Here is an 11,576-nt window from a genome sequence, read left to right as displayed (position 1 = left end):
GTACTACGTACAGACAAACATGTAGCGCATACTCCGTCCCTCCCTCTCTTTTCCAATGTTCAGTCAAGAGGGTAATCCTAAACTCCTTTACTTATCTCAGGGAGGAATTTCCAGCATTAGTCATGATAAGACACAGGTCCTCACTGATAACGCGAAGGAAAAGCTCTCCAAAGCTAACTAAGGAGGAGACACTTACGGAATGCAGTTTCTGCAAGAAGCCTGCAGGATTTAGTCGAAACACTATTGTCTTTTGTGATTTAAAGGACACCACAAGTCCTTGATGACTATTTCTACTAAGGCACATATCAATGCATTGGTACTTTGGTGTTATCAAATTGATGTTTATTATTTTTGAAATACCATTATTCCAAAAAAGGCAGCAGTATGTCCCAAGATTGCAGCTAGTTCTAGTACATCATGTCCTAGTAAAACTATCATCACAGCTTTTTCACTAAGTTAATCGTAATGTTGGCTTGCTCATAGATGTACCTGTGTGACTTCCATTACACAGAGAACTCAGAAATCATAATTAAAATGCAAAAGGCAAAGATGAGCCTCCTTTTGCTGAGACAGTGGCGCCAATGCTTGTAGGAAAGGGCTATATGTTATGTTTTGCTACATATTGTTTGGGGGGTTTTGCGGGTCAAAGTGATTTAAGTCTTTGGAGAGCGTTTGGTGGAGCGGCGCTATGGGAGGAGGGGTGGTTGGGGGTAAAGATTTATCATTTCTATGAACTTTTTACAAGCGTCATACCTTATCCAGAAACAACAACAAAGGTATTTAACCTGTTCCTTGTCAAGGTCTGCCTGGAAAAGCTCCATTCTTCTTCAGGGAGTATGCGGACATTTGTTTATTTTCAACTTTGGCTAATTGACCAAACTATCTTTATGATTTTCCAGTTGCAGCAGTATATGTATATGTCTAAAAAGAACATTCTACCTCACAGAAACAGCATCTGACGGATGGCGTGAGTTCATACGGAGGTTATGGCCTACAAGCGTGGAGAAACTAAAACAGTGGGCCAACAAACCCCCCCGCCTACACCTTGAATCCTGCGTTAAAGAAAGCAGCTCTGTCACATTAATCTTGGAAGCAAACTTGCAAAGCAATTTGTTGAAGGTCAGCAGAATATGTGATAAAAGTGTAGTCTTGTTAAGCATCCATCACAGGCTGATTCGGATTTTGAGCAAAGATGTAGTGACAAAAATACACAATGGGTTCAAGGTAATGGGTTTAGGCAGGGATATTGGTTTGGGTAATACAGTTAATAGGTCCTTGGATCTGGGGGCTCTTTTAGGCAGATATGAGAAGCATCACCGGCTGTCATATTCTCCGATGAGAGAATGCATTAGAGCAAACTCTATTTAGTAAAAGACAATTCAATTAGGGACTATTCAGAGACCCGGGATTATTTCCCTACGGGCATCAGCTCAGTCGAGGCAATATTCAGATTTCATTGTGTTTTCAAAGTGGAGAAATGTCAACGGCTGGCTCCTGCCGTGGTCGGGGGGCCTGTATGGACATTTATATTTCAACGGTCAAACAAATGAAGACAGAATTCTCTCAATACACCCCTAATGTACAGTAGCAATATGTTATGGATTGAGTGGATGCATTTATCTTATGACACAGAGGCTTTATGGCTTGGTTTGTGTTTATCTATGTGGTAGAGAGTATTCCTTTTTTAGGAATAAAAATACCATGGCATCTTATAATAAACTAAATGCAAGTTAAATATGTACTGTGTATCAAATAGTAAATTAAAATAGTATTTACATTTTATTGTAACATTTCACTAAATTGTACAATACTATGTTATAAGCCGATATGTAGTGTGTAGATATGATATTGTAACATTGAGCAAAATGCTTACTATATTATATTAACATTCCAAAATTGACATATTTCCATGTATATAATTTACATTCTCAAAATGTACAGCAGACAAGCTGGGATTTTCTATACATCAAACGAATATCATGTGTGACCATATAGTAAATGATATACTGTAGCCTTCATAATACATGATAGTATATTTCTATGTCATACACACATATGTTGCACATATCGTGTATGTCTGTGAATGGACTATATACTTAAACATTCTACGATGTCAGTACATTGAGGCATATGTCTACACTGTACACACATGTGTTACACATATCATCAGACGTCGAGACTACACCTGTCTCTACATGAAACCGGAGACCTGCGCCAGCATCCAGGGGCTATGCAGAACACCGACAATGCAGCTGGGTCACAGATAGTCATAAATCCAACCTCCTAAGGATATTACAGAAGAAACTGAGATGCCAGCAAATCAATTCACAGTTTTGTAGTGGGCTCATAAAGTGTCTTTACTAGCTCTTCCAAATCCAATCAGCATGAGTCTTATGTAAACAGACACGTACAGTATTTCATGCAAAGGTACTTCCTGCAGATGACATTGCAACAGGGATGTGTCACATAAACAAGTAGGCGATTGTTTAACATTAGCAAATGTTAATCTAATGGTTTCATTGTGTGGTTTGAAAGTCTGCTGTTTTGACAGTTGCTAACTTTATTTTGACCAAATACTGACTGCTCTGAGGAAGCACTGGAGACTCGACAACTTCTCGGAAAACATAAAACTTCACAGTGTCTGCGCAATTAATGAAGCGCTTCAAGAGTTCTTCCTTGAGCGAGGAAAGGGCAGACGATTTAACCAGTGGAAAGAAAGCAAGAGAAATGTCTCAGTGGATTAATTTGTCGTAGTCGCAACGGTGTTATTACCGGGAACAGCTCCAAGATTTCAATTTCACCATGAGGCCGCGTTGATAAAGTGCTCAGAGTTTGGGACATGAATCTACCCGTTCAACACAAGTTGGGCAGATTTTAACCGTGTACATTAGATATCTCCTCTGCAGACATATTGAATGACGAAAGACATGACATGATAGTGGCAGGCTACCAAGATTTATTCTGAAATCCAACCATATCACATAACTGCTTTGAGAACAGTAAACTTAGCTCCTGACATTCACATTTAATCCACCAGTGAATCATGTGCTTCCTGCGGCTCTGTCTCATACACTAAAAAAAAATGCTATGAAAGCATTTTGACACCAGGTCAAATAAAAAATATATTATTTTTCAATATTATACACATGCAAGCTTAATCATTATCAGCACACTGGTGACCGCCCGTCTGTGAGGTGTATGATGTTAAAATATGCTGGCACTTCTATTCTTTAACTCTCAATGACAGAAGGGCAACGAAGAGCAAATGTCCATATTCACATGTAGAACAAAGGAGCTTGATATCAGCACAATGCTTAGGCCAGTATTTCCACCGACGCTCGTCTCAGCGGGGTTAGCATTTTGCCTCCGACTGATTGGCTGGTCACTGCCCTTCTCACTGACTGTGTGGACATTAACTTGTCAGAAGGGAGGACAAAAACAACTTTGACAATGTCCTTTCTTTTTCCACTTGCCACACAGATCGTTGCTTGGCTGAGGCAAAGTTTGACTGAAGCTTTTGTGGGGGGGAGTTGGGGAGAGAGAGATACACAAAGTGAAAAAGAGAGAGGGAATAGGAGAGAAGAAGGGGGGAAAGGGGACACAACAGCGACCATATGTTCAATGTGACCCTCATTATTCTCAATTAGGGCAGCCATCCATGGAATGGTCTTGCTGATAACAGCCCATAACACCTTCAGTAGAATGGAGCACAATCTTCCAGTTGCACGATGGACGAGCAGGGTGGTGAGCGGGTGTGTGTGTGTGTGTGTGTGTGTGTGTGTGTGTGTGTGTGTGTGTGTGTGTGTGTGTGTGTGTGTGTGTGTGTGTGTGTGTGTGTGTGTGTGTGTGTGTGTGTGTGTGTGTTCCCCTACAGTAAGTAACACCTTTTGTAAACGTATGTCGTAGCCTGCATCTTTGTGCGTGTCTATGTATATGAGAGTTTCTGTCAGCCTTTGATTCTGTGTGTGTGTTTGTGTATGTGTGAGGGACCTGTGGCGACATGGGGCGGGTGGGCAAGCAAGCAGGCTTTGCCAGCTTCTGGAAGGCGTACGGGGGGTGTGCAGGGCCACAGCCCAGCTCCCTGGGATGTCTGGATGGATGATTTGATGGAGAGAAATGGGGTCACATTGAGCATATGATGTAAATGCTAACCTTATGCCTAACTGTTAATGACATTAGGAATTTGGCAGAGCAATTTCTCATTTCCACTCATATAACAAGAACAATATTTTGACCGGGTTGGGGGAGGTTGGTCGGGGAGGGACGCATATGGGTCCAATGTCTTTGTTCTGTGTCCCTAACATTGTCATTCTCTGCAGTCATCATTAGTGCAATGCTTGGTTGAAGGTGACCCACGCAAGAAGCAAGTGAGAGAAGTTAGAGAGCTCTCCTAGACTACTCTTGTTTCTGTTTGTAAATATAAAAAATACTTTATTAATTTATGAAAGTGCATAACTTACATATTTAGTCATAACCAGAAGTGCATTTCTTGCAATACATTCTCATAAAACTGCATCTTATAAATAATATGAATGTTCTTTTATGTTTACACTCAAAGTAAATGAACTTTCTGGTTAAATGAATGAGTCTCGTACCGTAGTCATTTGTGACTATTTCCCGCTGGCTTGCTTCCCAAGCTCTTACTGTAACCCAAGAAAGCAGTGACATCACCCTCATTCCTTCTTTCACTTAATTCAAAATGGCTCAGGTGATTAAGTTCCCTATAAAGAGACGGGAGGCAGCGCAAGGCCGCGGCATTGAGCGGGCTCATTGATTAAAACCAAACGAGAGCCCTCAGCGTACTGCAGGGGCAGCAGCAGCACTACTCACAGTAACTGGTACACATAATTTGTCTTTGATCTCATCCTCCTCTGAGTATTGTCTCCATCAGCCCGCTTCTCTGAGACAGCTGGTGCCCATACACGGCACTCCTCAGCTTCAGTGATAGAAAGCTGAGGTATCACGACTCCTCTTCAAGAGTTGGGTCATCGCATATAAGAAGACTGCGGCTTCATATCAATTATCTGAAACCAGTTCATCTTTTGATCAGGGTTTAAAGTATACTTTAGGTCATAGTTGTTCCTGTTTTTAATGCTAACACAAGTTTGTTATTTAGAGATTGTATTGATATAATATGCAAGCTGCGGCATGTGCGTTTTATAATTAAAATACAAGATAAGGAAGAGATGTTCACAAAGGGTGGTTTAAATCATTCAAATGGTTTATTTCCATCTACTATTTCTGAAAATAAATAACTTGACCACCTATAAAGCCCCTAAGAAGATGTAGTGCTTGCTTTGTGTAACACATCACACTGGATGAGTCTGGTTTCCTAAGATGTAGTAAAATAAGCACAATGTCATGAAAAGCAAATACATGATGAGTTAATTATGCAGTTGGGTGGGGTAGCCCTGACCTCAGTTCATTCAGAGCTCTCCAACTTTGAAGTTTCCACTGGTAGTTAGGGTTTTGTTCGTTAAACCATTTCCTAAACTTAAAATAAACCACACATTGTTTCAGTTGCCCAAAGTTAGACATGATTTCACCTAACCATAGCTATAACCATAGTATAAAACCCAGCCATACTGTAGCACAGTTGTTAGCTTAACTAAAGTTAGTTAAAAAATGTATCTGTTTCACATGTGTTCAAATCGGAACAAAACACATTTATTAGCATTGTCAAGAAAGTCTAACTTGCATCTAATCCATGAGTCTTTGCAATGTATTATTGCAGAAAGTAAAAAAAAACACCATACACACAAACATAATCAACCTCCTCCTCTTGTGTACACCTAAAACAGAACAAGCCCATACAAGTTTGAAATTGATGAGTGCGCCACTACAAGTTCATGACTTTGACCTCCAGGGTATTTGATCCCTTGACACAGAGTTTATTTTTCTAAAGCTACAGCTTGATATTCCAGCACTTAATTTAAGAGTGCAGTTAAATCACAGAAGCCATAATATGTCAGGCGATCCCACGACTGGGGGTAAAAAGAGAGTGAAAACGGGGAGGGGGAGGGAGGGAAAACAGTAAGTAATGAAAAAGCTATGATTGCTTTTCTGTCCCTCCAAATGACAGTTAGCACCTCAATGACCTGCTCGGGGCAGGGCCATCTAGAAATGACACGCTAAGGCACAACGTCATCTAACAGGGTAGTTACAAAAATCAATACAAAACCCATTTCAAAGATGCTCGGCGAGCGTGTGTGAGACTGTGTGTGTGACAGAGAGGTAGAGAGAAAGACCTGCTGTTATGTTCATTTATTGAGTAGGCCTAAGGGGCAGAAAACAAACTTTTCTGATATACACATTACCTGGCAAGCAAAGGAATTCTGAAGGCTAAGCAATAACTGCATTCCCAGTCTATTACTTAATACATGAAGAGCCCCCTCCATAGAAGAGGGTTTTTCATTGCATGTCAAGTATGGCTTAATCCTAAAGTCGCTGCCCGCAGCCCTCTTCATTGTCACACTTTTAACTAAACTAGGTATTGGCCACTAGAAGAAGAATGACTCTTTGTCTGCTGGGGAATCGATATGCAGTCTCTCTGACATTCACAGAGAACACATGTAAACCAGCCGGGCCGCCCGTACGACTATCTTGTCTTGTTGGGATACCAGCAAACATCATCATATATTATCCTCTTTGATTTGTTGTCAATACCCAATCACGGCAAAGAGGTGCAGATCTAGCGGAGCACAAAGACACTAAGGAGTGTAAAACAGACAAATGGGCAGGGGGGACATCAATCCGAAGGGCACGTCAGCCTGGCCCCTGATGAAATAGGGCGCTGTGTCGACTGCTGAAATTTATAGATAGTAACATGTGAAAGTGCTCACTCCTCACAGCCCGAGAGAGGTCAATAGCCTGATGCCTCTGTCCAAATGGGGTTCTCATTAAGCCCGATCTTTCAACAAGATTTTTTCTCTTTTTTTTCCACAACAGGAAACATTAGAAGAAAACCTGGTTGTTTGTTGTTTCAAACCAAATGACCTTCACTTACAAAAGACAAACTAAGATAAATTGCACATGTCTTAAAACACTTGGTGTTTAAAACTCCCATATTTATTTTCTGCTTTCTCTTTAAATATGCTGTCTGCGTTGTCCCCTCTGCATTAAACCTTACCATATATCCTATTAGAACGTCAGATAACATCATAGTGTTTTGACAACGCTGTGTGAAAACCGTGCTGTGAAGTACTGTGAAGCCGTGGGACTCATTTGCAACACTTGAAAGAATCTTGGTTCAGCACTGTTTGGAAATCCCACTCGTCGAAAATGTGGAAAAGACACACACTACAGCAGGTGATTGAGAGGTAGGATTTTGGGTCAGCGGGGTGCTGGATTCGACAACGATATTCCTTTGGAAACACAATCAAATAGAGCTTTTACTTTGTGTCAGCTACATTTCCTGTGAGAAGCACCGGTGCTCCAGAGATCCGATCAGTGTTTCAGCAGCACCGGTGCTCCAGTAAATTACATACAATATGAAAGGGCTCGGCTCAGGCTGATGGATCTCAAACAATCTAAGAGAAAACACTGGTACCTCGTCCTGTTGCGTACGCACACATATATGCACACTGAAACTAAATTTAATGTTGTCACTTCCTTCAAAGCCGTCAATGTCAAGAGAGACCACTGGCAATTCAAAGTAATCGGGAAGCCACGTAACAAAAATAAATTTGGGGCTTGACACGCTGTTGGAAAAGAATAGCAATCAGCACATTTAATGCATTTCTGATGTATATTTAAGGCTCTGACACTAGGCCACAGATGTACATGTGTTGGATTTCTATTTTGCAAAAGATATGGTTGGTGATAACCTATTATAGGACATCGTCAGCTTCCCCTCTGCCTCAGCCTCGAGTAGGAAAAATTCCATCACTTGCTCTATCCAGGAGATGTAATATCGAAACAAATTATGGCTGGAATTGAAAAGTCACAAGCTTATTCCGTCTTGATCAAACCTCTGCCAAGAGGCTAAGTGCAGAACTGGAGATACCCCCAAAATGCTTTTTATTGCATTATCATCATTGACATCTACGGCACTTCCAGTTCCTTCCAGCTTCAGTAGTGGGTATAAAAATATATATTTATAAATCTGTAATCCTACACTGGAAACAAAAATGGCCTTATGTGTGTTGTTTAATTGTATGACTGTCCTTGTTTTGTAACACAAGTATAATCATCATTGCATACATTAGGTTTAGATTTATGCACGGTAGGACTAAATGGATATGAATGACAGAGTTTTTTAAGACAAAGACTACAGTCAGGGATTCTGATCAATGCAACTGTACCTACCACCTCTACTATCAGTCAATGTTTAGGTGTCTGAAGTCAGACCCAACAAGAAAACAAGCCATTAATGTGACCTCGCTGCACAGACAAATCTTATTTGGTGGGACATCGTTTGTAAGATGTAATGATCACATCTCAAAGTACATAACGTTTGATTGGAAGGCAGGAGTTTGTTCCGGCGGCAGCAATAATAAAGGAAGTCTCATCTTGGGTTTTATGGTCTAGCATATTGAACCATATGAGAGCTGCCTTGCTCTACGGTGGCCTGCAGGCACTTATTCCTTTCAACAGTGATCAGTCCTGACACGATAGGTCTGCTGAGACCCAGATAAAGATTTATATTATCATATAAAATCACACAGCAGTGCTCTCATTATAATTGACACATATTGAACAGTGAATAAAGAATGCTCTACATAATGCATAATTAGAAAGTTTCCTGACATTTTTGCATATGGTAGTGCATGATAAGCGCTGATGTTAGAGAGAAAAGCCTTGGTGGGACATCAAAAGATCTCATAGAAGTTAGGAGATTATGGTTGGGTACAGTGACCTCCTGACCCGGCTGGATCCCTGTAGATGGCTGAGCCGCAGAGAAACCGGGGCCAAAGAACGGAGGGGCCGATTCCCCCGTCCTTGCAGAGACCTCGTTAACGACTTAGAAGACCCATCAATATTTAACAACTCTATGATTGAAATTTGAAATTCATCTCCTCAATGTTAAATCACAAAGGAAAAGGAGCAAGAGAAAAGAGGGGGGGAGAGAGCGAGTCATTTTTTATCAGAGAGCTATTTTAAATAAAGACTGTGATTTAGTGAGGCCACACCAAGTCAATTAGGGGCAGAATATCTGAGCTCTGTTTAAGTAGTTACTGAATCACCAAATTGGATCTGACTGTCTGACAATTGCTCTGATATGAAAACATACTATTCCCCCGGTGGGGAAGGGAGAGTAGGGGAGATTCAGGAGTGATCTCCCCTCGTCTCTCTACAACTCATGTTATCATACCTCTTCCTCCCTCCATCTCTCTGCTCATCTTCCTTGATTCCTGCCATCTACTTTTCTTTTATGCATTTCTCAACCCTCCGTGCCCTTTCCTGTTCATTCGACAGACTTGAGTCAGAGAGCAAGCGATAGCTTTACTATTTTATGAAGGTGTGAGGTTTCTTGGCGGTGCCAGAGTTTTCCGTGTCCGACAAAGTCCACTAGCTCGTGAGGGGGTGCCTTGAGAATGTAGTCACACGTTCAAAATAGAACATGCTTTTGAAATATAAATCTGAGGCCAAATATGCCTAATTTGATCTAATTAGAAATAAAATGGTATATTTGGAGTTTATATTTGAAATCAAGAAAGATTGTGAAATATATATCAATATATAATATGAGGTAGGGACATCTTATTACATTATTTAGTTCATCTACAATTACTTCCATTTAGCTAAAGTATTCTTTTTAAATTATACACACACACAGATTATATTTCCTTATATATACCAGAACCATAGAGTGGGTTCAGGCAAAGTACACATACATCTTAGACTACATGAAGAGGCATACAATAGAGTATGTGTCCTTAATTCTGTAATTGCCTTCCTCTCCATTTGTGTTCTTTAGTCATGTGGTTTCTTAGGGTTAAACACAGCAGTAGCAAAACCAAAATAAATCACTTCCTGATGTGGCACAGTCATCTTCCTCTGTGTATCAAAGACACATTTTGTGGAAGCACTCCTGCCAGCATCCCATCCCTCCCCAGCCGTGTGTGGTTTTTGGTTCACTGGAGGTCAGGACGATCATTCACCCCAAGGCCTGAGGGCGCCCATATACTCTCCCCTTTATGACCACATAAAGAAAGCCAAGTGCTCAGGCGTGCCTGATTAGCTGCCCTAATATGCTATTTGTGACTAATTTCAGAGGCGCTAAGTCACAGGTGACGGTCCCAGGCTGTAAATCTAACTCGGCCAACCTCTGAGGGTGCGTGTGTGTGTGTGTGTGTGTGTGTGTGTGTGTGTGTGTGTGTGTGTGTGTGTGTGTGTGTGTGTGTGTGTGTGTGTGTGTGTGTGTGTGTGTGTGTGTGTGTGTGTGTGTGTGTGTGTGTGTGTGTGTGTGTGTGTGTGTGTGTGTGTGTGTGTGTGTGTGTGTGTGTGTGTGTGTTCGCTCCCCCAGGATGCACTAGTCAGTCCCGTGGTGAATATGCAAAGGCCATTTAGGTGAAAGGCAGGGCATGGATTGTAGATGAAGCCATCTCAAGCTGACAAGTCAACATGTGCTTATGTAGTGTGTATGTATATGTGTATGCAGAGTTGTGTCAGAGTGCGTGTGCGTGTGGGCGTTTGTTTGTGTGTTTAAAAATGCCCCGGACTAGATTAGTTTTGTTTTAGCACAATCATTACTCTTTGCCTCTGGCGCTGATACACTTTTACACCTGAAATTTGGTGGTGTTACATTTGTACATTTTATGTGCTTTACTGATTGACTAGTTCACACGATGAAAATCACAACAGTTGAAGATAGTTAATGAGTGTCTTTTGACTTTATCGGAGTGGAACAAACTGTTTTACACAAAGAGCAAGGGATTTTTGACCTTGTCCTACCTTTGTTGTTTCATGTTTTTAATTTTTTTTAACATAACATTATTTCACAAAGAGAACATTTTGTTATACTCTATGTACGTACAATAAAGTAAGGGCATAACAAATTAAAGGCATGTCTGTTTTATTTTGAAGTTAGTGAAACAGTGAAATGTTGATATTTGTAAGTGTATATTTATGCAGAGAATTAACATGAACAAAAATAAGTTAACACACCTTCCCCTCTGTGTTGCTTTGTCCATCCTTTACTTCCTCATAATGTGTCAACAGTTCCCTGTTTGAGCTGTTTTCCTATTATCCCCCTGACCGCTGCTTTTCTGACCCCTCGGTGGAGTTTTGACAGGATAAGGGAGGAGAGGTGAGACCAGCAAAGCAATGCTGTTGAATTGCTTATAGTGTGTGTGTCTGTTTGTGTGAAGGAAATAGAGAGCGAACTGCGTGTGTGTGTGTTTGTTTAAGGAGGAGAGAGAGGGACAGTAACAATGTGTGTGTGTGTGTGTGTGTGTGTGTGTGTGTGTGTGTGTGTGTGTGTGTGTGTGTGTGTGTGTGTGTGTGTGTGTGTGTGTGTGTGTGTGTGTGTGTGTGTGTGTGTGTGTGTGTGTGTGTGTGTGTGTGTGTGTGTGTGTGTGTGTGTGTGTGTGTGTGTGTGTGTGTGTGTGTGTGTGCGCTCCGGTGACCTCTGT

Source organism: Gymnodraco acuticeps, unplaced genomic scaffold (genome assembly GCF_902827175.1).
Source record: "Gymnodraco acuticeps unplaced genomic scaffold, fGymAcu1.1, whole genome shotgun sequence".
Taxonomy (NCBI): Eukaryota; Metazoa; Chordata; class Actinopteri; order Perciformes; family Bathydraconidae; genus Gymnodraco; species Gymnodraco acuticeps.
Note: the sequence above shows the minus strand (reverse complement) of the source record.